Genomic DNA, 25,853 nt, shown 5'->3' with positions numbered 1-25,853 from the left:
GAGAAGGCTGGAAAGCAGAGATGTTGACGGAAGGAAAAACCGAAGGAAAGGATCAATACCATTGAGGCCAAGTGAAAAGCATGAAGAGGTGACAAAGACAAATGAAGAAACATCTATGACTGCAACAATCACATCTCAAGGAGGGCAGAGGACACAATAATGTTTGACAATTGTAAAAAAAAAAAAAATGGCAGTTGCAACAGACGGACACGAGATGTTTTTGACCGGTGAAACGGAGCTGTGCAGGAGCGAGCATAATTTACATCCTCAGAACCAGAAACGGAAAAGGTTGTGGGTCCATATTCGGTAGAACTCCAGTTGTCTTCTAATATTATTGGAATATGTTGTGAAGTATACCTACATCTCTTGATGGCCCCTCTCGTCGAGTAAAAGCACAGTACTTTTATCGACAACAACTACAGGGTGGCCTGAAAATCGATTCACTCCTCCCCAGTAAAGCATTCATTCTTAAAGGGGAATCCAAACACAAGTTTTCCTTTTCTGAAAAACCATTAGTGACAGTCCAATTTGAAGGGGGAAAAATGAATGGATATATATATATATATATATATATATATATATATATATATATATATATGTATATATATATATATATATAATTACATATAGATACTTTACTGATCAAAAGTTTGAGAACACCCCCATTTTTCCAGTTTTTTTCCACCCCAAAGCATAGAACAAATAAACGATTGCAGATAACACAGAAATCATGGAATCGTTTTGTTGAACAAACTTTAATCTAAAGTTTTAACTCATCAAAGTCGCCACCTTTTGCAGATATAACAGCCAAACATACTCTTGGCATTCTTTTTACAATGGAAATCAAATATTGTTCGGAAAGTTCTTCCCAACACTGTTGCAGAAGTTCCCACAAATGTGTTGCACTTGTAGGTTGATTTGGTTTCACCTTTCTGTCCAGTTTATCCCAAACCAGATCGATGGGGTTTAAGTCGGGAGATTGTGCTGGCCATTCCATGATTTGAAGCCTCCCGTCTTATTCTTTTCTTCCAAGGTAGTTCTGACATAGCCTGGAGGTATGTTTTGGGTCATTATCTTGCTGTAGGATGAAGCCCTGACCAACGAGGTGTAGACCAGAGGGTATTGCATGGTGCTGCAAAATGCTGTGGTCGCCCTTTTGGTTCAGGGTGCCAATCACTCTCTGCAAGTCACCGACTCTGGGTCCAGCAAAAGAGCCCCAGATCATCACGCTTCCTCCTCCATGTTTGACAGTTGGTGTCACACACTGAGGAACCATCCTTTCACCTACTCGACGGCGTACAAAAACCCTGTGTGATGAATCGAAGTTTTCATATTTTGATTCATCGGTCCATAACACCTTCTTGCAGTTTTCAGTAATCCACTGGTGGTGCTTCATGGCCCAGGCAAGCTTCATTTTCTTATTTTGCCGTCTTGGCAATGGTGTTCTTCCTACCACTCGACCTGTCAAACCTGCAGCTCGAAGTCTTCTCTTCACAGTGGAAACTGAGACTTCCTTACTTCGACCAGTGTTAAGCTGTGCTTGAAGCTGCTGTCCTGTGAGCCGCCTATCACGCAAGCTGTTGACTCTCAGAAACTTGTCTTCTGATTGTGTTGTGGCTTTGGGTCTGCCAGAACTCTTCCTGTCAGAGTTTCCTCCAGTTTCCAAGTGCCTTTTTGATGGTGTAGGAAACTGTACTCACTAACAACTTGGCTACTTTGCAATTTCTCTAAAGAAAGACCTACTCTTTTAAAGGTTATCATAGTCTGTCTGTCTTCCTTTGTTAATTGTGTTTTTCTCGCCATTATGATAGCAATATACTACTTCCTGCAGTGCAATATTCTCCAAATAATGCTTCAGAGGGTGTAGCAACACAGTCTGTTCCAACACGACTTTTATTCAGACAAAGGGTTTCGAAGTAATCAACCAAAGTTGGGACACCTGTAGGAATTGTTTGCATCAACTTTCAAGGTTTAATTGACTTCCATTGCTGCAGAACAGCTGCAGTTGCTGACCAATTACTTGTTCCCTGAAAAGGGCCTTTTTTAACAGCTCTGAAATTTACATTATTTTTCAGTTTTTGGAAACCTAAACTTTTTTTTTTAACCTCTGGCAGTTTACCACTTAGCTTTGTACCATTTCAGGTTATTCACTCGACTTGAACTGCTTAAATTTCAGTAAGACCTGGAAAAATGGGGGTGTTCTTACACTTTTGACCGGTGGTGTACATATATTCTTCCAATCACAGTGTCAAAAAAAGCCCAAGAATGTCGATTTTCGATTTCGCCAGTGACGTCACACCCTGAAGCCATATTGATCAGAACGGCAGTTTACATTGAGAAACGGTGCATGTCGAGCTTGGATTCAGATACTGATTCCACCGTCATTCACCACTTTGAAGGTTCTCAGAATGTTGAAAGCGATCAATGCGATTTTGAAAAACTATTCGAGAGAAAATTATTGTGGAAACGCTTTTTGGGGGGATTGTGGACCTGAATCGTTATGAGCATCAACTCGTCCTTGGAATTCTTTCAAATAAACTTGCTCTCTTTCACGCACAGATTTATCCCCTCTCGTCTTCAGTTGTCCTACCCTTCCTCCCGCCGTTGGTTTATCAGTTCTTCTGACCACGTCCTTGTCAAAGTGGACATCTCTCTGGCTGTTATCAGAGAACCACCTCAGCGCCATCGAGTCTGGCATTTCACTCAAGCCGACTGGCAGGGTCTCCAAGCATCCATCAAACTTCTAGACTGGTCTCCCAATGCTACTTTCTCCAACATCAACTCATCCTTGGAATTCTTTCAAACAAACTTGCTCTCCCTCATGCACAGATTTATCCCCTCTCGTCTTCAGTTGTCCTACCCTTCCTCCCGCCCTTGGTTTACTGAAGCTTGTGGCGAGGCAGTTGTCCTGAAACAACTTGCCTTTGCCTCATGGAAAGCAAACCCAACTGAGGGTAATCTCAGTTCCTTCCATCAAGCTCAGTACAAGTGTGTATCTACCCTCGGGAGAGCCACAAAACAACATCTTTCTTAGCTCAAGTCTGAACTCTCAAATATCTCTCTCTCCTCCGAATCCTGGTGGCATCTAATCAAATCTGTTTCTGGTGAATGTTTCCCCTCCATCCCCTCCCATATCTCAAATGGCCGCACTGCTGATTCCGCAAGTGAAAAGGCGGAATGCCTAAACTCGGTGTTTGCATCGAAATCTTGTGTCCAAAACCCATCACTTTCTCTCCCCACCTTACCCAGTCGCAGCTAACTGTCCCTGGACTCTGTGTCCTTTTCTCCTGACAAGGTGGAGAGCTTGCTGTCAAACCTCGACTCAGATTCTGCAACCGGTCCAGACGGCATCAGCCCACGTGTCCTAAAAACCTGCTCCACTGCTCTTGCTCACCCTCTCTTTGTTCTATTCGCCCTCTCATTTGGTAAAGGTCATCTGCCTTCTGCTTGTAAATCAGCAAACATGACCACTCTGCATAAAAAGGTGCATAAACAGATCCCTGCAACCACAGACAATTCAACCTTCTCCCAATCATCAGCAAGGTTATGGAATCCATCATTGCTTCAGGCATTAAATCCTTCGTCTTCTCCAATGGCCTGATTTGTGATCATCAATTTGGTTTCAGACCAGGTCACTCTACCCTGGATATGCTGCTTCTGCTCTCCCAACAATGGATGGAGGCCCTCAATGCCAGATTTGAAATCAGAGCCATATCCGAGACATATCACGTGCTTTTGACAGTCTGGTACCCTGCCCGACTCACCAAACTCTCTTCTTATGGAATTCAAGGCCATCTCCACTCATGGCTCACAGACTTCCTCTCCTGTCACAGCCAAAGTGTGGCCCACAATGGCATTCTCTTATCCCCTCTTCCTGTCCAGGCTGGAGTTCCTCAAGGCAGCGTTCTGGGCCCTGTTCTTTTTCTGGTTTTCATCAATGATCTCTCCGACTCTCTGGAAAATCCTCTTTATCACTTTGCTGATGACTCCACTCTCTGCCATACCATCTGTCATCCCTCAGACCGGCAAGCAGCCGCTTCTTCGCTCACTGCAGATCTGGATAAAATCACAAACTGGTTCAACATGTGGAACATGTCTTTCAATGCTGACAAATCTCACACTCTCACAATGTCTCTCTGAAAGGACAGTTTAGAACCCCCGCCCCCCCATACTTTCTCAATAATCCTTTGGAAGAAGTCCTTTCATTTCAGCTTCTGGGTCCAACTATCTGCCATGATCTATCTTGGGAAAGCCACATTTCCAACCTGGCCTCATAAGCCAGTCATAGATTGGGAATCCTCCATCGTGCAAAGTCCTTCCTCGGCCCACCTGATCTCTTAACCACATATAAAGCTTTCATCTGCAGCCTGATGGAGTGCTGCTTTCCTCTCTGGGCTGGTGCTCCTGCCTCCCACGTTTCTCGGCTTCACGCTGTGGAAACCAAGGCATTTAGGATCAATGGTATCTGAGTTTAGGATCGTATGAGGCTGAGTCTTTGGGCCTCTCACTCTCTCACCACAGGCAGGTCGGTGGTCTTTCTGTCTTCTTCTGTCTCCTCTCTGGTCTCGCCCCCTCCTGCTGTGTCTGCGATACGTCTTCACCATATTTCTGCAGTGCGCTCAAGATCCGCCAACAACCCCCTTCTGGTAAAACTACCAAAATTACGAATTACTGCTCACCTTCACTCTTTCATTCCTACTTTTCCCCCACCTTTGGAATAAACTCCCACACTCTCTTCAATCCCATTCTTCCCTCCAGGCCTTCAAAACAGCTGTTCACCACCACCACCATTTGGACGTGGATTGTAAGGGTATGTGAGATTTGGATGATAAGTGTAATTGGGATGGGTATGGTAAGTGTAAGTGGGATGTGGATTGTAAGTGGAAGTGGGATGTGGATTGTAAGGGTCTGTGAGATTTGGATGGTAAGTGTAAGTGGGATGGGTATGGTAAGTGGAAGTGAAGTAAATGAGACGTGAACATTGCTGCAGTTATATTGCTTCCTGTAACTGTGCTGGGTGAAAAGTGAGATCTTGCATTTGCAAAGGGACTTTCAGCACAATGATCCTTTTTTGCAAGACACTTGGGGGGGGGGTCTTTATTGTCCACCAGTAAACACTTCTAAGCAAATAGGACACCCAGCTGAAATCCCTCTGATTGACAACACATTCATCGATTCATCACCCTCACCTGGAAAGAGCACCAATGCAGCAATTTTTTAATCGCGTTCCCAATCAAACTCCATTATGTGGTCATCTCAAAGTGGAGTTCACCATCTCTGTGCCATCTGGCATGCTGCTAACATTTCTTTTCTTATGACCCCAAGTAACATTTAATAAGATCGACAAATCCATTTCATTATCCACTCTGTTTAATACTTGAATTTTTTTTTTGAATCTGCAGTGTAATGAAATGGACCATCTGTCGTGTTTCCCCAGATTACTGATGAGTGTAAATTTTCAAATAAATGCACAGTCACTTCGGCAATTTGATTTGCAGTTGTCCGATGTCATTCACGTTGCTGTGGGTTTGACGGGTTATTAAATACACCTTGACACAACACCCTGCTGTCCTTTATCGTTGGCTTTTTATCCTGTTTGCTCATGTCAAGCTTCCATTCATCGTGCCACAGAATGCACACACCTGAACCAGGCCTTTCACATCTGTCACAGGTAATTCCACCCACTCAACATCACATCCTAAAAACTCTCGCAAACACCTTGACCAAACAGATCTCCATTGCATTTCATTGTTTAACCTGAAAAAATCCACTTGATGGTTCATGTATTTTGTTCACTGTTTGTGGAAAAACTTGTGTGAAAGACCTGGAGATATATATATATATATATATATATATATATATATATATATATATATATATATATATATATGCTCAGAGCATATACATATATATTTTTATATATATATATATATATATATATATATATTTTTTTTTTTTTTAATATATATATATTTTTTTTATATATATATTTCATATATATATATATATATATATATATATATATATATATATATATATATATATATATATATATATATCTTCTTCTTTCGGCTGCTCCCGTAAGGGGTCGCCAAAGCGGATCATCCGTGTGATCCGCATAGTGATTTGGCACATGTTTTACGCCGGATGCCCTTCCTGACGCAACCCTTGTCGCCTCTTACGACACAGGGATATGGTACACCTATTTTAACCGGGGTATACACCGGCCCAGTATACTGGTACTCATTTTGCCGACCTCGGAAGGATGACAGGCTGAGTCAACCCCCTGGTGTATTAATTCAGTGGCCCAACGGGGCTTGAACTCAGGACCTTTTGCATCCCAAGCCGCTGCCCTAACCACCGCGCCAACACCAGGCTCATATAAAGATATATATATATATATATATATATATATATATATATATATATATATATATATATATATATATATATATATATATATATATATATATACACATACATACATACATACATACATACATACATACATACATACATACATACATACATACATACATACATACATACATACATACATATATATATATATATATATATATATATATATATATATATATATATTTCAGCTATTTTGTCATTTGGACAAAATATATATATATATATATATATACAGTAATACCTTGACATACGAGCTCGTAACTCGGTTTGCTCGTATATCAAAACAATTTTCCCAATTGAAATTAATTAAAATACCATTAATTAGTTTCAGCCCCCCAAAAAACACCCTAATTTCTTTGTTACGTAGTTTTAAAAATGAAAATGAAGCAGCTTCTCCATCTTTTCATGAACAGAGGTCCGCAGCTTCGAAATAATCGTAACGCCCTTGGCTGGCGTTATCGCCTTCAACGAATCCTGCTTGAGAATAGTACATATCGTTGAAGTACTACGCTCAAACTCCCTCGTCAACTCGACAACACGCACTCCACGTTCATGTTTTGCAATGATTTCACGCTTTATTTCAAGCAACATCATTCGTTTCTTCTTAGCACTGTCCTTTGTAGTTACTTTTTTAGGACTCATGGTTGAGTTACAACAAAGAAATTTGGCAAAATAACTGCACCAATGAAAAAACAAGAGCTAAACACAACGCAGATTACTACGGTACGACCCTACTCAACGAGATAACCAAGAGAACTGAACGAGTGAGTGGCGGGAGATGCGGGTGTTCGCTTGCTTGGCTGCGCGCGTCTCAAAGATCGCTCCACTCGTAACTCGGATCTAGACTCATAACACAAAGCAAAAAATCGTCCAAGCAACGGCTCGTAACTCGGAATACTCATAAGTTAGTGCATTCGTATGTCAAGGTATTACTGTGTATGTATGTATATATATATATATATATATATATATATATATATATATATATATATATATATATATATATATATATATATATATATATATATATATATATATATATATATATATATATATATATATATAGTAACCAAGGCATTTGGACAAAATCTGGGCCGTTTGACCTGCTCAAATCAAAATATGATCTGCTCCAATACCTTAGCTCTGACTCTCTAAAACCTTCAGCTCTGACTCTCTAAAACCTTCAGCTCTGACTCTCTGATATCTTCAGCTCTGACTCTCTAAAACCTTCAGCTCTGACTCTCTAAAACCTTCAGCTCTGACTCTGATATCTTCAGCTCTGACTCTCTAAAACCTTCAGCTCTGACTCTCTAAAACCTTCAGCTCTGACTCTCTGATATCTTCAGCTCTGACTCTCTAAAACCTTCAGCTCTGACTCTCTAAAACCTTCAGCTCTGACTCTCTAAAACCTTCAGCTCTGACTCTCTAAAACCTTCAGCTCTGACTCTCTAAAACCTTCAGCTCTGACTCTCGAATACCTTCAGCTCTGACTCTCTAAAACCTTCAGCTCTGACTCTCTTAAACCTTCAGCTCTGACTCTCGAATACCTTCAGCTCTGACTCTCTAAAACCTTCAGCTCTGACTCTCTAAAACCTTCAGCTCTGACTCTCTCTCTCTGACTCTCTCTCTCTCTCTGACTCTCTCTTCAGCTCTGACTCTCTCCTTCAGCTCTGACTCTCCCTCTCAGCTCTGACTCTCCCTCTCAGCTCTGACTCTCTTAAACCTTCAGCTCTGACTCTCTTAAACCTTCAGCTCTGACTCTCAAAAACCTTCAGCTCTGACTCTCTAATACCTTCAGCTCTGACTCTCTAAAACCTTCAGCTCTGACTCTCTTAAACCTTCAGCTCTGACTCTCAAAAACCTTCAGCTCTTACTGTCTAAAACCTTCAGGTCTCACTGTCTCATATATATATATATATATATATATATATATATATATATATCTCTCTCTCTCTCGATCTCTCGATCTCTCGATCTCTCGATCTCTCGATCTCTCGATCTCTCGATCTCTCGATCTCTCTCCATCTCTCTCTCTCTCTCTCTCCCCCACCCTCTCTCCCCCACCCACTCTCCCTCACTCTCTCTCTCTCCCCCGCCCTCTCTCTCTCTCTCTCTCTCTCTCTCTCTCTCTCTCTCTCTCTCTCTCTCTCCCTCTCTCCCTCTCTCCCTCTCTCCCCCTCCCTCACCTCTCTCCTCCTCTCTCCTCCCTCTCTCCCTCTAACCTTCAGATCTGGCTCTCTAAAGCCTTCAGCTGTGGTTCTTTCAAGCCTTTTACTGTATTCTGTACTTTAATCAAGCATTTTCTACTGGTGGGAAAGTGTGTGAGATGAACTCAAATTACTTGGACAACAATGCACAATACAGCAACCGATTAATTTTTGTTTGTCATGATTTAGATGCTTCTGAAGGTGTGTGTGTGTGTGTGTGTGTGTGTGTGTGTGTGTGTGTGTGTGTGTGTGTGTGTGTGTGTGTGTGTGTGTGTGTGTGTGTGTGTGTGTGTGTGTGTGTGTGTGTGTGTGTGTGTGTGTAAAAACTATTCCTCCATACTTTCCTGGTTTCATGTTTCTTTGCATATTTTACCTTTTAAAAGTGATTTTGAGCTTTTTGTTGTTGTTGGAATCCTTTGACGATTCATCAGTGTGATGTGAGTCATCGTAGCTCCTCTGAGAAGCATTACGTTTGATGAACTTTGATGTCCGGATGCAGATTTGTCAGATATTCGTGCATCTCCATCGTGATGTGAATGTTGTTTTGATTTCACGTGCAGACACCGTGCTGATTGATGCGATGGCTTGGCAGATGTGCTTGTGTGATGCCTGCAGTGATGGCGCTGGAGATGAATGATCGAGACAGACGAGTGGGAAGATGGAAGATGATTCTGAGAGAAGTAAGAGGCAGGGAGGGCATAAAGTAAGTGCAGGTGAATGTCAATGTGAGAGATGAGTTGAAGAGTAAGCCACAAGCTATGAGTATATCTGTCCTCAGACAAAGGCAAAGCAGAATTGAGGGGATTCAGCTTCAACAATGGACACGATGGAAACAAAGGTTTTTGTGTTGATTAAGTAATACAAACAAGAACTGAGAAATGCAGTCAAAGGAGATTGCACTCAATGAGCCAACACAGTGTATCGAATATTCCAACACAACAACACCCGTGTTGCTCTCAAAAACAACGCTATCCTCCTCCACCACACAAATAAGATTTTGTTTTGGATACAGAGTCTGGGCTCATGCAAGAGCTGGAACAATGAATTGATCAGGATGGAACAGAACAAAAGGAGCAGCAGAGAGGGGGGTAGGGGTGGACACCAACAGTGGAGTTGAAGGCCAAAATTGAGGGAGACTTGGACAAATAATGGGGGGCAGGACAGGATGTACGGTGTGGACAATATCGATACAGAAGCAAACACTCAGGAAGGAAAAACTAGGAATGTGGAAGGAGGCTGGCATGGGGGTGAGAGGCAGGGGAGGTGGTTAACGTAGATGGAAAAGATCATGGTTTTGAATGGGAGATGATCTGAGATGTTGGTGAACAGCTGTCTTGAAGACCTGAAGTGACAAATGAGATTGATGAGAATGTGTTGGGGGAAAAAGAACAACAAATCAATGGAGGTGAGCAGTGATCCTGGATTTCGGTAGTTTCATCTGAGATGGGTTGATGGTGGACCACACGCACCCTACAGAAACCTGGAGGTGGGGGGGGGGGGTGGCAAAGCATGGAAAGAGCAGAAGGTGCAAGACCAGAACGGATTAGGTCGAAGATAGAGAGACCACCGACCTGTTTGCAATGGGAAAGTGATAGGCCCGTAGCCTCAGCTTAATCGTGAGATTGCAATCATCTTGAAAGAGCTGGGATATTGAATGGATCAGGAGATGCACTGCATGGCCAAAAGTATGCGAACACCCCTTGTAATTTGTGGATTCGGCTATTTCAGCCACACCTATTGCTGACGGGTGTAGAAAATCAAGCACACAGCCATGCGATCTCCATAGACAAACATTGGTAGTAGAATGGGCCGTACTAAAAAACTCAGTGACTTTTAACGTGGCACCGTCAGAGGATGCCATCTTTTCAACAACTCAGTTCATCAAATTTCTGCCCTGTTAGAGCTGCCCAGGTAAACTGCAAGTGCTGCTGTTGTGAAGTGGAAACGTCTGAGAGCAACAACAGCTCGGCCACGAAGTGGTAGGCCACATAAGCTCACAGAATGGGAGCGCCAAGTGCTGAAGCATGGAAAAATATTCTGTCGTCAGTTGCAGCACTCACTACCGAGTTCCAAACTGGCTCTGGAAGCAACGTCAGCACAAGCACTGTTCGTCGAGAGCTTCATGAAATGAGTTTCCATGGCCGAGCAGCCGCACACAAGCCTAAGATCACCACGCGCAATGCCAAGCGTTGGCTGGAGTGGTGTAAAGCTCACCGCCATTGGACTCTGGAGCAGTGGAAACGTATTCTCTGGAGTGATGAATCACGCTTCACCATCTGGCAGTCTGACGGATGAATCTGAGTTTGGCGGATGCCAAGAGAATGCATAGTGCCAACTGAAAAGTTTGGTGGAGGAGGAATAATGGTCTGGGGCTGTTTTTCATGGTTCAGGCTCAGCCCATTAGTTCCAATGAAGGGAAATCTTCATGCAACAGCATACAATGACATTCTAGACGATTCTGTGCTTCCAACGTTGTAGCAATAGTTTGGTGAAGGCCCATTCCTGTTTCAGCATGACAATGCCCCCGTGCACAAAGCAAGGTCCCAACAGAAATTGTTTGTCGAGATCGGTGTGGAAGAACTTAACTGGCCTGCACAGAGCCCTGACTTCAACTCCATCGAACACCTTTGGGATGAATTGGAACTCCAACTGCGAGCCAGACCTCATCGCCCAACATCATTGCCCAACCTCACTTATGCTCATGTGGTTGAATGGAAGCAAATCCCCTCAGCAATGTTCCAACATCAACTGGAAAGCCTTCCCAGAAGAGTGGAGGCTGTTGTCGCAGCAAAGGGGCGAACAACTCGATATTAATGCCCATGGTTTTGGAATGAGATATTGGACGAACAGGTGTCCACATAATTTTGGCCATGTCGTGTAACAGAAGAGAGAGAGGGGGAAACACACCAACAGTAGGGTTGGGGGACAAAATGGAGGGAGACTTCAACAAATGTACGTGTGGAAGAATGAGGGGTAGGAGAGGATACAAGGGGTGGAGAAGATGGATACAGGTCAATCTGTCAGATCGGTTGTGCCCTGCAGAAATCTGGTGGAGAAGGGGGGGAGGGGGGGATGAGTCGGGGGCAAAGCATGGAGAGAGCAGAAGAGGGTGCAATACCAGAAAGTAGGCGGTGCACACATTGTGCCTTGCTCTGCATGCAATACACCAAAATTTCAGTTGATCACTGGCCCGAGGTTCAAACCCAGGCAAACCAGCTCAAAAGCAAGTGCGCATACCTCTATGCTATCCTCCAAGCCCATATGAAGTTATTTAGTCCTCGCATGTCAAATCAGTCACTCCACCATTTGTGTAGTTGCTAATTCAAGAACAGAACCAGCTTTCTGTGTGGGAGGCACAAGAGAATAAAAACAAGAAGAATATGGTTGATTTATCCACCATGAAAGATGGAAAGATGCTGACGTTTCGGGCTTTGCCCTTTGTCAAAGCAAAAGAGAGGGAGACACTCTCTTTTGTTTCGGCAAAGGGCAAAGCCCGAAACGTCAGCACCTTTTCATCTTTCACGTCGGATAAATCAACCATGTTCTTCTTGTTTTTACTGCACTCAAGGTTGGCTGAGCCTCGATAAAGAGGAGAGTCAGACTCAAGTGTGTGTCATACATCACTGGGATAAGAGCAACTACCTGTTTGGGATCACTTTGTGGTGGTAGGCCTTCGATGTATCCACGCTCGACCTGGAGTAGCTGTTCCAGGCCAAATCCCCGATGATGCATCGTTGAGCAGACGCTGAATTAATATCCTCCGCCTATAGTGCAAGTTGTGCGTGGTGATTACGGCTCCGAACCATCCAACCGAAGAATCCTGTCCTCTTCTTTCATTAATCAAACGCTCGTTTCATTAGTTGTCGATGTACGTGTTGTTTCGCTTTCTTTGCTACCTCATTAATCCCACCGAGTGCTCTCAAAAAGTGCACAACCATGAAGAAATTATGAGATTCAGCCTATCAGGACCCTTTCTCCATTTTCACTGAGCTCATACTTGCGGCACTTGTTCATGTAATCATGTGTTTTTCCGGTTCTCTGTTAAATTAATCCAGCAGAGCATGTGCATTGCTTTTTAAAACCAATCAACAACAGAGAGGTGATGAAACGTTTTCACAAAATTCCAATCAATCCTTTTTACCTCCACCACCGAAGGTGGACGGACGTTATGTTTTCACCCCTGTTGGCTCGCCGAAATAGGTGACCCTTATTGTCAGTAATTCTCTCGATTTGTTTGGATGTTTGTTCGTTTGTCATCAGCATAATTGGTAGTAAGCATGGGCGGATTTTGACCAAACTCGGGTGGTAGGTGCATCTGATGACCTAGTGCTTTGGAAGTTGTGATGGTTGCTCGGGACGCTTTGGTTCCCGAGCAACAACCGAAAAACCTTCAAAATCGGTACCGTTCACGCGAAATCAATTCCGAAAGCCATTATCCCACGCAGGGTTATGAAATTTGGCACGAATGATCTACAGGTGATGCTCTATCAAATTTATTCTGTTTTTTGTGATACATGGAATACTTTACCCGCAGCGCCCCCTACAATTAGGGTATGCGCAAAAATTAGCGAAAATTGAAGACCCCCTCGCGACCAAGTGAGTGCATCGATACGAATGAAACTTTGCAGGTTCATTGTACTCAATGCGTACTACAACTTTGCCTCAGGACATATTGACTGATTTCACTTAGGTCAGGGTTCAAAGGTCAATTAGTGCAGAAATCGATAATATGCGAGAGCTGGAGGTGCCTTCGCGCCAAATGCTACTCCTCCTCGGGTTATGGTCAGATGGTCATGAAAATTCACACTAATCGTCTGGAATACATTGTGCACAAACGACCAAGCCGGATTTTCGATTTAGATCTTTGTTCACACACAGCACCCCCTCGAACTTTGGGGATTTCGATTTCAAACCGCATTTTCGGTACTTTTCATTCAAATTGATACCGAGTAGTTATCAGTAGATGGAACTGGATGAGATTTGAAATGCATAATCTTAAGGTGATTCCCTATCTGCTATATGACATGCATTTTGCTCTATATCTTATAGTTTCCATGCTCGGTGACCCATCGCTGCCTACCGGCTTGTCTGTATGTCTGTTTGTCTGTGAACGGGATATCTCAAAAAGTTATAGACGAATTTGGACACAACTTGGTGGATAGGTTGGGAGTGTGACAAGAACTAATTGATTACATTTTGGTGAAGATCTGGATGCGGATACTGGAATTTAATTATTTTTTTCAGTGATTCTCCACCATTTTGAGATTGTTCCAAAAACGATATATAGAGCACAATATTTCAAAAAGTTGTGGACGAGTTGGGTAGGTGACATGAACAAGCCGATTGGATTTTGGTTCAGGTCGGATGCAGATCCGGCCTATCAGTGGGATACAAAACATAAAATGTTCAGTCTGGCAAAGGGATGCACTCTACTGGGTGTCGCTCTCGTTATTACTGCCCATACTCAATGCACGGTGTGATGCAGAACAGTAGATAACACCGTAACGGCATTCAAATAATGCAGTATAACTCTGAACATTTTCTCAAATGATTGCCGAGGGAGTTTTATCACCTGGGGAGGTGTGGAGAAGGCTGTACATTATAAATGGATAGGTTGCTGGGGAGGGAGGGTCTTGTGGTGCAGTTTGAAGTTGATATGACTAAACAATAGACCTTTTTTTAATGATTCAGAATAGCCAGGTTGAAACATTACCAAAAGTAAAATACTAGTGGATCATTTGAGATGCTTCAGCTTCTGTCGATGCTGCTGATTGGCCATTCTGCTGTTGAGACTTTGTGCAGAGGCTCATGAAAGCTTAATGCCTTCATCGTGAGTTTGCGACTGCAGCGTTGGCCTTGGAGATGACGTCGCTGCAATTATTCAAAGAGGATTTACATTCTGATGTGACATCATGAGAGTGTTATTATAATGGCCTGGAAAATGAGCAAAATAGGACGAGTTATTATTTTTGGATAGCAATTGTGTGTGAGGACATTGATGAGGTCAGTTTGTCTTTAGAGGCTAGTGAAAAATGGCTAAAATGATAGAAGTTAATAAAGCTGAGAAGGGAGAATACCACGATTGTGACAGTGGAGCTTGAGATGACATCCTTCAGCCTGTGATGTTACAGTTTCAGGAAGTGCCGAGTAAAAGAGGTGTGTGTGTGTGCGTGTGCTTGTGCATCTGTGTCTGTATGTCTTGCTCGAAGTTTAGATTTAATCGCAAAGATGTCTTCCAGAATCTTGTCTTCCAGAACCATGTCCATGGAAACATCATCAGGATCAAAACATCGAATTTTGCAACCACAGGATCTGGATTCAGCATTACACACCAGAAATCGAACAGTTTTCTCACCAAAGACATCACAGGTTATAGAATCATTCTGAAATCAATGAGAGACTCATGGACAGGATGCAGGTAGTTCCATGATGTCGTCAAATGGAAAAGGGGTTTCTAACTCGCATTGCATTCAATTCGGGAAGATCAGGGAAGTAGGACACAAAGTCTTCATTCACTGCAGTGAGGCGGCTTTGAATGATGATTTTCTCAAAATCTGGAAATCCCTCACCACCTCCGCATTCACTGATGACGTTCGTCAGACTTTTGAACATTTCCAAATCCTCACGTACAATCTTTGTGTTCCAGATGAATGGCTAAGGTGACCACATTGAGCCAGAAAAAGTACCAGTCGGTAACATTTCCTGCGCATTCAGTGCCCGTAATAAAAGGAGAGTCCTCTTTGTTCAACTCGACTCATTAGTTTTTGTCAAATATAATCGTAAGAACAACTTATAGTAAGAACAGTTCTGTAATCTATTTTACAAACATCCGAAGTTGTTTGTCAATAAATTTGGTTCAAAACATCTCAGAATCACAAATATATGAAAGAGAATATGTATGAAAATATTGTTGTGGGCCGAGGGTCGGTGGCGAGAAAGACCACTAAGTGGGGAAGGTTTGCATCATCTCCCACCAAACTCCCTGGAATTGTAGGCCGTCGCTCGGATAGCTCCGCGAGCCGGCGGGTCGTTTAACCGACCGTGGTCGCCAATATCTCAAGCGCGTCATGTAGAGTCTATTTGTCGAGAACCAATTTACCTAATTAAGTATGCGATTTCGACCACCGGGGAAACCACACCATCAGCACGTCTTGCTCAAACCAGGTCACTCGACTGACTACGGTATAGTTCCAACTACCGACGACCAACTCTGGTATGGGTGCAGCCGAGCGGAAACTGCCAAAGCTGTGACAGCTGGAATGAACGGATTATCGGGGATAAAACTCCGCCTAAACTCAGATCCGAACCATGCTGGACCAATTCAAGAAGGGACAGAAACGGACTGGGAACATTTCCACAAATGTTTATTTACAATAAAAAGACAAAGGCAAGACTTAACGCGAATATGCAAGAAGTAATATTTACAATGAGCAAAAACACTTATTCAGATCTACTTACAAGACAGGCACACACACACACACACACACACACACACACACACACACACACACACACACACACGCAATTAAAAGAAACCCAGAGTCTTTATTGGACCCTCGCAGCCATGGAGAGAGAGAGAAGCTGGGGGTCAGAGTTCGGTGGTGTACCTTGCCATCGGAGGAAGGGTGGGCTCCGCGATGTGGCACCTGATAAAGACCGTTGGTCCGGTCCCCAGTCGCACGTAGGGACTCGTGGTTCGTGGCGGAGCTCGGGTGGTGAACAATCGGGGTCCAGAGAGGGAGGTCAGGGTTGCTCTGTCCTTCCTTAAAACTCCTCGTAGCAGCCACCGTGAAACTCCAGAACCCCGTACAGCCACCGTGAAGCAAAACTGACTGCTTACAGCCACCATGAAAGCAAACTCAACCGGACCCCCCTTTTACAGAGAGTCTCAGAGATTTTATTGGCCTCTCTCCACGGGGAGGGGCCCTTGGCGAAAACGCACCTCGCTGTCCACCTCTGATTGGACAGAGTCCTCCGGCCCACCTTTCCAGGGAGGGGCCTCGGCTCCTGCCAGGAGACCCCAGTTACTCCTCCACGTGGCTTCGCTCTCAACGAGTAACAGTGTCAGCGTCGCGAAGGTCATCGTACAAGAGTTACGTCCGTGTGAGCTGAGAACTGGAACCGCGAGACCCCTTCTCAGCAAGTCAAGGTACGAGCAGCCAGCAGGTGGTGATGGAGTTTGATGGGCCGAAGGGATCATGCAGATGGGATGGTTTATTAGATGTAATCACCTAACGAAAAAAAATCGCAACGCACGCCTTTGATTCTCCCACGAGATAAAAGGAAGGGGATCTGACTACACACATACTTAATGACATAACTGACTTTTGCGACATCTGTATGTTGAATGCAAATGGTTTCCATATCCGTAACAATATGGTGTTGTTTTGTTTGCCGTGTATCACCTGAAAATCCAAATGTTCCACTAGTTAGGAACGCTTTTATTTATATTCTCGCCAAACCCGCGCTCTGCGCTAAGTTTTGAAAGTGAGGGTTCGTTAGGACATCAATATATCCGGTGTTCACAATGTGATTTATCGAATTTCTTTATATACAATATTTCTTGTTACATTTTTGTGTCAAATTCACCTTCTGAGATTAGTCAGCATGTGCAGAAGAGGGTTTTACATTGCAGACGCTGTTTTCGAGGAGTGGCATTACGCCTCTCGGCGGTGACGGTCTGTCGACGACCAGCCTAATGTCGTCAGCGAATGACCGATGATGTCATGACGTCATTACGCCTCTCAGCGGTGACGTCACACGTCGCCATGCAAACGAATGTAAAAATTAGAAAATCGCCAAAAATTCCGAAACCTTTCCGTCTGGCGTGATCTCACATAGCCCATGCTGTACATTAGACCACAGAGCACACGCATGCCGAAAGTGGCGACAATCCGTCCTGCAGTTTCGGAGGAGAAACGTCAAATTACGCGCAGACGTTAACAGAAATAATATATGGGATATATGGATATATATGTGGTCTATCATGTGTGAATGGAAAGAGAGGATTAGGAATGGGATTATGGGGATGTAGGGGGTCAGAGGATGTGTGAGAATACACTGCGTTGAGGAGTTGAGATGGAATGGCCATCCATGTACATATCATCGTACGTAAGTGCAGGGAAATGTTCAAAAATTGTGATATTGTTGCCAACATCAAAACTATGTGGACCCAATCACGAGAGACAATGTTAAGGATGAAGAGGGCCATCCATGTACATATCATAGTACGATCATTGGTTTCTCCCGCTTTGGTATGAGGATCATTGGTATCTACCGTGGTTAGGCTGAGTCTTTGGGCCTCTCACTCTCTCACCGCAGGCAGGTCAGTAGTCTTTTTGTCTTCTACCATCTCCTCTCCTGTATCCCCCCTGCTCTGTCTGCGATGCCCCCCCCTATATTTCTGCAGGGCTATCAATGTCCGCCAGCATCCCCCTTCTGCTAAAACTACCAAAATCACGAATCACTGCTCACCTTCATTCTTTTAGTTCTCTTATTTCCCACCTTTGGAATATATACCCACACTCTCTTCAATCTCATTTTTCCCTCCAGACCTTCAAAACTGCCGTTCACCACCACCTCTTATCTTCCCCTATCCTAAACCTTAATCTTTTCTACCCCCGTTAATCCATCCCAAACCCACCTCCTTCAAATTCGCTGCTTTTCTTCCGAAAAGTCCCTGTAGTGTCCATCTTGTATACCCCGTGTTCCCCGCCTCATCCCTCTCCCTTCCACAGATCTCCTCATGTCTCTGTTCCCCACTGTTTTGTCCTTCCCTCTCCCGCCCCTCTTGTCTCATGCCCCCCTTGCTGTGCGTTGTGTGTTAGCTCTCACACGAGCCTTGACAATGGATACAAAAAAGAGATCATTCTGGTGTGCAGTCTTTCAAGGAATGCATCTTAAAAGAGTGAATTAACCTTTCGGATGGCAGGAATACGTTTCGTTGCACTCTTGTCAGAAGTTGGGTACCATGTGACCCTGTGTTGTTGTGGATTTTGTTTGCATGACTATTTCTGCATGATTGACACAATTTTGTGGTGGAAAACAATTCCTTCCTATGGATTGAAAGACATTTGAAGAGGAATTGTGTATTTTTCATTCTACTCAAAACTTGCAGATTTACCCGGTGTTCCACGGGAAGAGAAACGTGACTGACAGACACATTGGCAGACAGACAGCAAGAGAGGGACAGGCAGACAGAGACAGAAACAGACAGTGATAGAGACAGACAGAAACAGACAAAGAGATTTTCCTTTTATAGGTGCAGAAATATTTCTCAAAACGTAAAAAATGTCAATTTAATGTTGAACTGGAAAGCTTCGTCCGTATATTAAACAGTACCCTTGACCTTTTGACCTTTTGACCAAATTATTATGGAAATTTGTCTTCTTTATATTCTCATGATAAAGCTTTGGTGAAAATTTGATGACAAAAGCTCAAATGAAAATTAAAATTTCAGGTCAATTGGATAAAAATTGACGATTTTATGTCACGCTGACGTTTGACAATTTGACCTTTTGCCCTTTTGACCAAATTATTAATTTGCCTTCTCTATATTCTCATCATTAATTTTTGTTTAAAATTTGATGACAAAAGCTCTTCTTCTTCTTCTTATTCTTCTTCTTCTTCTTCTTCTTCTTCTTCTTCTTCTTCTTCTTCTTCTTCTTTCGGCTGCTCCCGTTTAGGGGTCGACACAGTGGATCATCCGTCTCCATTTCGCTCTATCCTCCACATCTTCCATTGACACTCCAACCACCCGCATGTCCGCTCTCACCACATCCATGAACCTCTTCTTTGGCCTTCCTACCTGCCGGCTCCATCTTCAACATCCTTCTCCCGATATACTCCGCTTCCCTCCTGTGCACATGTGCAAACCATCTCAATCTTGCCTCTCTCACTTTGTCTCCAAACCGTCCTACCTGCGCTGTCCCTCTAATATTCTCATTCCTTATCCTGTCCATTCTCGTCACTCCCAAAGAGAATAACAGCATCTTTAACTCTGCCACCTCCAGCTCTGCTTCCTGTCTTTTTGTTAGCGCCACCGCCTCCAAACCATACAACAAAGCTGGTCTCACTACCATCATACACTTTCCCCTTCACTCTTGCAGCTACCCTTCTGTCACAATTCACTCCTGCAACTCTTCTCCATCCACTCCATCCTGCCTGCACTCTCTTTTTCACTTCTCTCCCACACTCTCCGTTACTTTGGACAGTTGATCCCAAGTATTTAAACCCATCCACTTTCCCCACCTCAACTCCTTGCAACCACACCATACCACCACCCTCCCTCTCATTTACGCACATGTACTCCGTCTTACTCCTACTGACTAACATTCCCCTTCCCTCCAGTGCGTACCTCCACCTCTCGAGGCTCGCCTCAGCCTGCTCCCTACTCTCCCTACAGATCATGATGTCATCCGCGAACATCATAGTCCATGGAGACTCCAGTCTGATCTCGTCCGTCAACCTGTCCATCACCATTGCAAACAGGAAAGGGCTCAGAGTCGATCCTTGGTGCAATCCCACTTTTACCTTAAACCGGTCCGTCATTCCTACCGCACACCTCACCGCTGTCACACTGTCCTCATACATATCCTGCACGATCCTCACATACTTCTCCAACACTCCCGACTTCCTCATACAATGCCACAACTCCTCTCTTGGCACCCTATCATAAGCTTTCTCTAAATCCACAAACACACAATGTAACTCTTTCTGGCCTTCCCTATACTTCTCCATCAACATTCTCAAAGCAAACATTGCATCAGTGGTGCTCTTTCCTGGCATAAACCCATATTGCTGCTCACAGATCATCACCTCTCCTCTCAACCGAGCTTCCACTACTCTTTCCCACAACTTCATGGTGTGGCTTAACAACTTTATCCCTCTGTAATTTCCACAGCTCTGCACATCACCCTTATTCTTGAAAATCGGAACCAGCACACTTAATCTCCACTCCTCCGGCATCCTCTCACTTTCCAAGACTTTATTAAACAATCTGGTTAACAACCCCACTGCCGTCTCTCCTAAACACTTCCATGCCTCCACTGGTATACCATCTGGGCCAACCGCCTTTCCACTTTTCATCTTCTTCATAGCAGTCCTCACTTCATCCTTACTGATCCACCCCACTTCCAGATTCACTATCTCCACCTCTTCCAACCTTCTCTCTCTCATTTTCTTCATTCATCAGCTCCTCAACGTACTCCATCCACCTTCTCAACACACTCTCCTCACTCGTCAGCACATTCCCATTTGTGTCCTTTATCACCCTAACCTGCAGCACATCCTTCCCAGCTCGGTCCCTCTGTCTTGCCAATCGGTATAAATCCTTTTCCCCTTCTTTTGTATCCAACTTCTCATACAGCTCGTCATATGCCTTTTCCTTAGCCTTCATCACCTCTCTCTTCGCCTTTCACCGCCACTCCTTGTACTCCTGCCGACTTTCTTCTTCTCTCTGACTATCCCACTTCTTTTTCTTCTTTTTTCTTTTTACCACTGCCATTTCCATTCTTTTTGCAAAATCTACCACCATTTGCCCTTCTACATTCCTCTCATTGACACCGTACCTACCCATCACCTCCTCATCCTCTTTATTCCCTTCCCCAACATGCCCATTGAAATCTGCTCCAATCACCACTCTTTCATCCTTGGATACACTCTCCACCACTTCATCTAACTCACTTCAGAAATCTTCTTTATACTCCATCTCACACCCCATATGTGGGGCATATGCACTGATGACATTCATCATCACCCCTTCAATTTCCAACTTCACACTCATCACTCGGTCAGACACTCTCCTCACCTCCAATACCCTCTTGACATAATCTTCCTTCAGGATTATCCCGACACCATTTCTCCTCCCATCCACACCATGGTAGAACAGTTTGAAACCACCTCCAATGCTCCTAGCCTTACTCCCCATCCACTTGGTCTCTTGTACACACAGTATGTCCACCTTTCTTCTCTCCATCATATCAGCCAACTCTCGCCCTTTGCCAGTCATCGTCCCAACATTGAGAGTTCCAACTCTCACCTCCACACTTCTACCCTTCCCCCTCTCCCACTGCCTCCGGACTCACCTTCCCCATCTCCTTCTCCTCCTTCGCCCAGCAGTAGCACAATTTCCACCGGTATCCTGCTGACCAACAATACCGGTGGCAGTGGAAATCCGTTTTATTGTCCATATCATGATTTGGCCACAAAAGCTCAAATGTTAAAAAAGTGACAGCCGGGACACACAGACACAGCCATAGATACACGGACACGGACACGATTGCAAAACCCCGTCTCTCACTGCACGGGGGACAGACGAATAATGTTCTGCAAAAATTGACTGAACACAAATGTTCCCACATTCCGTGGGGGAAACACAAGTTTCTTGCTCAACTTCACTGCATCAAGCAAACAACCTCGTCTTCTTGAACATTGGATAATGTGGTTCGGCGTGACCCCACGGGAACAAATAATTTATATCTCGAGATCTCACCTGAATGTCCAAGTGTAAAAATTGCTCATCAGCTTCATGCAGTTAAAAATAAAGTGGAAAAATAAATGCGATGATTAATTGTGTTTGTTTCAACAATATATAGCGAAATATTAAAAAAAATTCCAAATCACATCTTGGCCTCCAAAGTGACTCCATTTCCTTCACCTGAGGGTTGCGCCTGTTGGCTCCCCACATCACCTGTTGGCTCAACTGTTAAGGTGCTTGGCTGAAGATATTTGGGTCTTGAGTTCAAGCTCCTGTTGGGGTGTTGAATTAATATGAGGTCGGGTTGATTCAGCCTGTCATCCTCCTGAGGTTGGCAAAATGAGTATGAGCTTATTGGTAACAGGGGCATTGCATCAGCAGCACAACTATGTCCCCAGAACATGATGCAGCCAAGCAGCCATTGGCTGCATCTGAATAAATAAAACCACCTGAGGGTTAAAGAGAAACCAATGTTCCCTGATGAAACTTTTGAGTAATGTTTTCAATTTTGGATTCTGTATCGTCTTGACTTCAGTTTAATGGATGCAATCAACCGAGTGCTGAATAAAGTATGTTATCTAGTTTAAGAAACAAGGACCATTTGATGTTTTGGGTGTTAGCCTTTTGATTTTTCGTTTTTTTTGTATACATACTCGAGGCTCATGGAAGAGCTAGAATTAGTACACTGAATGGATCAGGGCAAAATGAACATTTGAGAGGGAGAGAGAGAGAGAGGGGGAAACACCAACAGCAGATTTGAAGGCTAAGGTAGAGGGAGACTTGGCCAAACAATGGGTGTGGGGAGGAATGAGGGGCAGAGGACACATAGGGTGGACAAGATGGACACAGAAGGAAACTCCAAGGAGGCAAAACTGGAAATTTGGAAGGAGGAGGGACTGGGTGGGGGTGGGAGGAGGAGGTTAACGATGTTAGAAAAGATCATGGTTGTGGATGAGGGACAATCTGAGACGGTGTTGGACAGCTGTGTTGAAAAACTGGAGGGGAGAATGAGATTGAAGAGAACGTGTAAGTTGGTTCCACAGGTTAAAGGAAAGAGGAACGAATGAGTGGAGGTGATCAGTGACCCGAGATTTAGTCCTTCATCAGAACAACAGAGCTCCACTCCGGCTAAGGGTTCCGATTCCTGAAACGTCGACTTCTTCTTGTTTCCCACAGCAGTCAGAATACCCCAATAAATGTCTCGTTAATTTCATCCATTGTTCTCCGTGTCCACCGACACAGATGGACACTTCCGAGCCTTGACGATTTGGACTTGTTTTTCCATTCCACTTTTGAGTTCATTTTGTTTAGAGTAGGATGGTGAGAGCCGATTCCACTCATCTTGCATTTGGTGAATGGAAATGAGAACCGCACATCAGCATCCTCATGGCCCAATCAAGTGCAATTTCACTGATGTGCGCTTTCAAGCTCGTTCATGCACCAGATAGTTCAAGGTTGCATGGAAAGTTTGTCTCCATCATCTTAAACGGAATATTCTTACCTCCTCACAATTAACAACGTGCCTAAAATTTCTGGGATATTTGTCAAATGTAATGAATATATGTGCACAGGGCTAGCGGGATTGCTGAGAGGTGCGGACACTCACGTTTAAGCAGTCTAGCCTGTGTTCGAATCTCGACCCAGCTATCAACTGTCATCCCGGTGTGTCCCAGAACATTCATCAATGTGTGTGCCATGTCCCTCGGATGGACTTTAAACTGGACGTCCCATCTGGCAGAATTCATTGGTGGACGTTAACGATCCCACGGCGTCTTTCGTGAAGAGTAGGTGAGCTTTCGCCGGCACCCTGAACAATTTCGAAATTCTTCCTCTAACCTACAGAGGGCATTGCATCAGCAGCACAGCCATACTTTCAACCGTTGATGATACTCCGCAGCCTTATGCTGCATATGAAATAAGAAGATGATTTATGTGCACAAATGAAGAAAAGGTTTTGACTTTTTAGATCTTTTTGAAATTAAGAAAAGTGTTCACTCAAAACTACGGACACCGGAACAAGCTTTCGGACACGTCGAGCAAATGTTGGTCAGGATTAACGTTCCCACCCCGTCCGCCATTTGTCCAACCACAAAACGAGCAAAATGGCCTCTGGACCTGCTGTATTGATAAGTTCAATTCGACGAGGATAAGCTTGACGACACTCACCGCACGCAAGGTGTCGAGATAATGATGTTGGGTCTCGTCACAATTTGCAGAACCGGCGTGATCTCGCCACAAGCTTCCTCCCTCCACCCCAGCTCCCCTTGCAGCATGACGCATGATAGCTGTGTGCGGTCCCCAACAAAGACCAATTTGTAGATAAAACGTCGAGAACCTGAACCTTTGCTTGTTAGTTGGTGCTTTCATTTTTCAATATGGAGCTTTATTTAAAGGCCATTTGCCATGAACTTTAGTTTTTTTTCAATCTAAACATAGGCTTGAAAGTCGAACTACGTTATGTGAAAGCAATTTTGCATTTTCTAAACTTCTTTCATTGCCATGAACAGAGAGCAATTCGTTCTTAATAGTCTTTGTAGTTGTTTTTTTTTTTGTAATTTTTTTTTTTTGGATCATAGCAAGGATGGAGTACCATAATAACCATGACGTCACATGGGACGAGAGCTCGAGTCATGCTGACTTCAATTTATACGATGCAGTGTTGAGTGCGAACAAAGATGGCGAACGCTGCACGGCATCACTCGGTGAGAAATTGAGCATTGCTTGACTCGATTTATTCATGGGCTTGAAATGCTTTAAATTGAGGTTGGAGGCATTGAATGACGGGTGAGCCAGGTAGGTGGACGGTGTTGCTCGTGACTGAACCGTCCGTGCCCTGAACGCATTTCTAGGATAAATCCCATGGGATTCAGGGGATTGTGTTGGATTGATAAAAGCGATCACGTGACGGCAAAACCAACACGCTGTCATGAATCCTGTATGGATTTTCCAGTTCAATTTCAAAATTATTTCATCAATTTCTTGCAGTTAAAATCCAGGTTTTGCAAATTAATTATCAAAATAATGTTGTTTCTTTCTGTTTGTTTGTTTGTTTGTTTGTTTGTTTTTTCATTGTTCTTCGACTCGGAGAGGACCGAGTACATAGATCACACACAGGACAGACGCCGGTAGACATCATTGTACCTTTACATGAATTACAAGGATATTGATAGACAAAGGACAAACGTGTAGTATTTGGGATTTGAACATGTGTTCCCTGCATTATGGGGTTAAGCTGCGAGGCTAACCCCATCTTTATTTCATTATTGATAGTACGAATGTGGATAAATCCATAAAATCGTCTCATTCAGACAGATTTGAGGAAGCATTCGTTGTGCACACACCCTATTGTATATTGATATTGTAAGATAGTATGGATGGGATCTCAGCTTCTTCATAAGAAAGTACTTCTGACATCAATCTCACCCCCCCCCCACCCTCCCCACCTGTCTATTGCCTCGTCCCCTGATTTACAATATGCCAGTCATGCTGGAGAAAAAAATATATATATATATATATATATATATATATATATATATATATATATATTTCATGATCCAATAAACATGGTGTTATGGGACGATAAATCGTACACCACCGCACTAACACAATATGCAGGGAAAATGAAACACTTGATTGACATCACTTGCGGATGCCCTGCAACATAAGCAAAACTGACATCCTGCCAGCAGGCTAATCAAGATTATCGAATACTCAGAAGATAGGCTTCTCTTCTTGTTGTTGTTGTTGTT

General features: G+C 43.8%; 1 protein-coding gene and 1 pseudogene across 3 annotated transcripts in view; both read left to right on the top strand.

The window, feature by feature from the left end:
- The window catches only part of LOC147011030 (transmembrane protein 132E-like), a 506,523-nt gene that overhangs the window by 83,319 nt on the left and 397,351 nt on the right, over window positions 1-25,853 (top strand). The gene's annotated exons all lie outside the window — the stretch shown is intronic.
- Window positions 24,686-25,853, top strand: part of LOC147011031 (uncharacterized) — a 6,778-nt pseudogene continuing 5,610 nt past the window's right edge.

The sequence above is a fragment of the Eptatretus burgeri genome, chromosome 16 (genome assembly GCF_056783735.1).
Source record: "Eptatretus burgeri isolate ZD-2024b chromosome 16, Ebu_testis_v1, whole genome shotgun sequence".
Taxonomy (NCBI): domain Eukaryota; kingdom Metazoa; phylum Chordata; class Myxini; order Myxiniformes; family Myxinidae; genus Eptatretus; species Eptatretus burgeri.
Note: the sequence above shows the minus strand (reverse complement) of the source record. Positions and strands in the feature narration are given on the sequence as shown.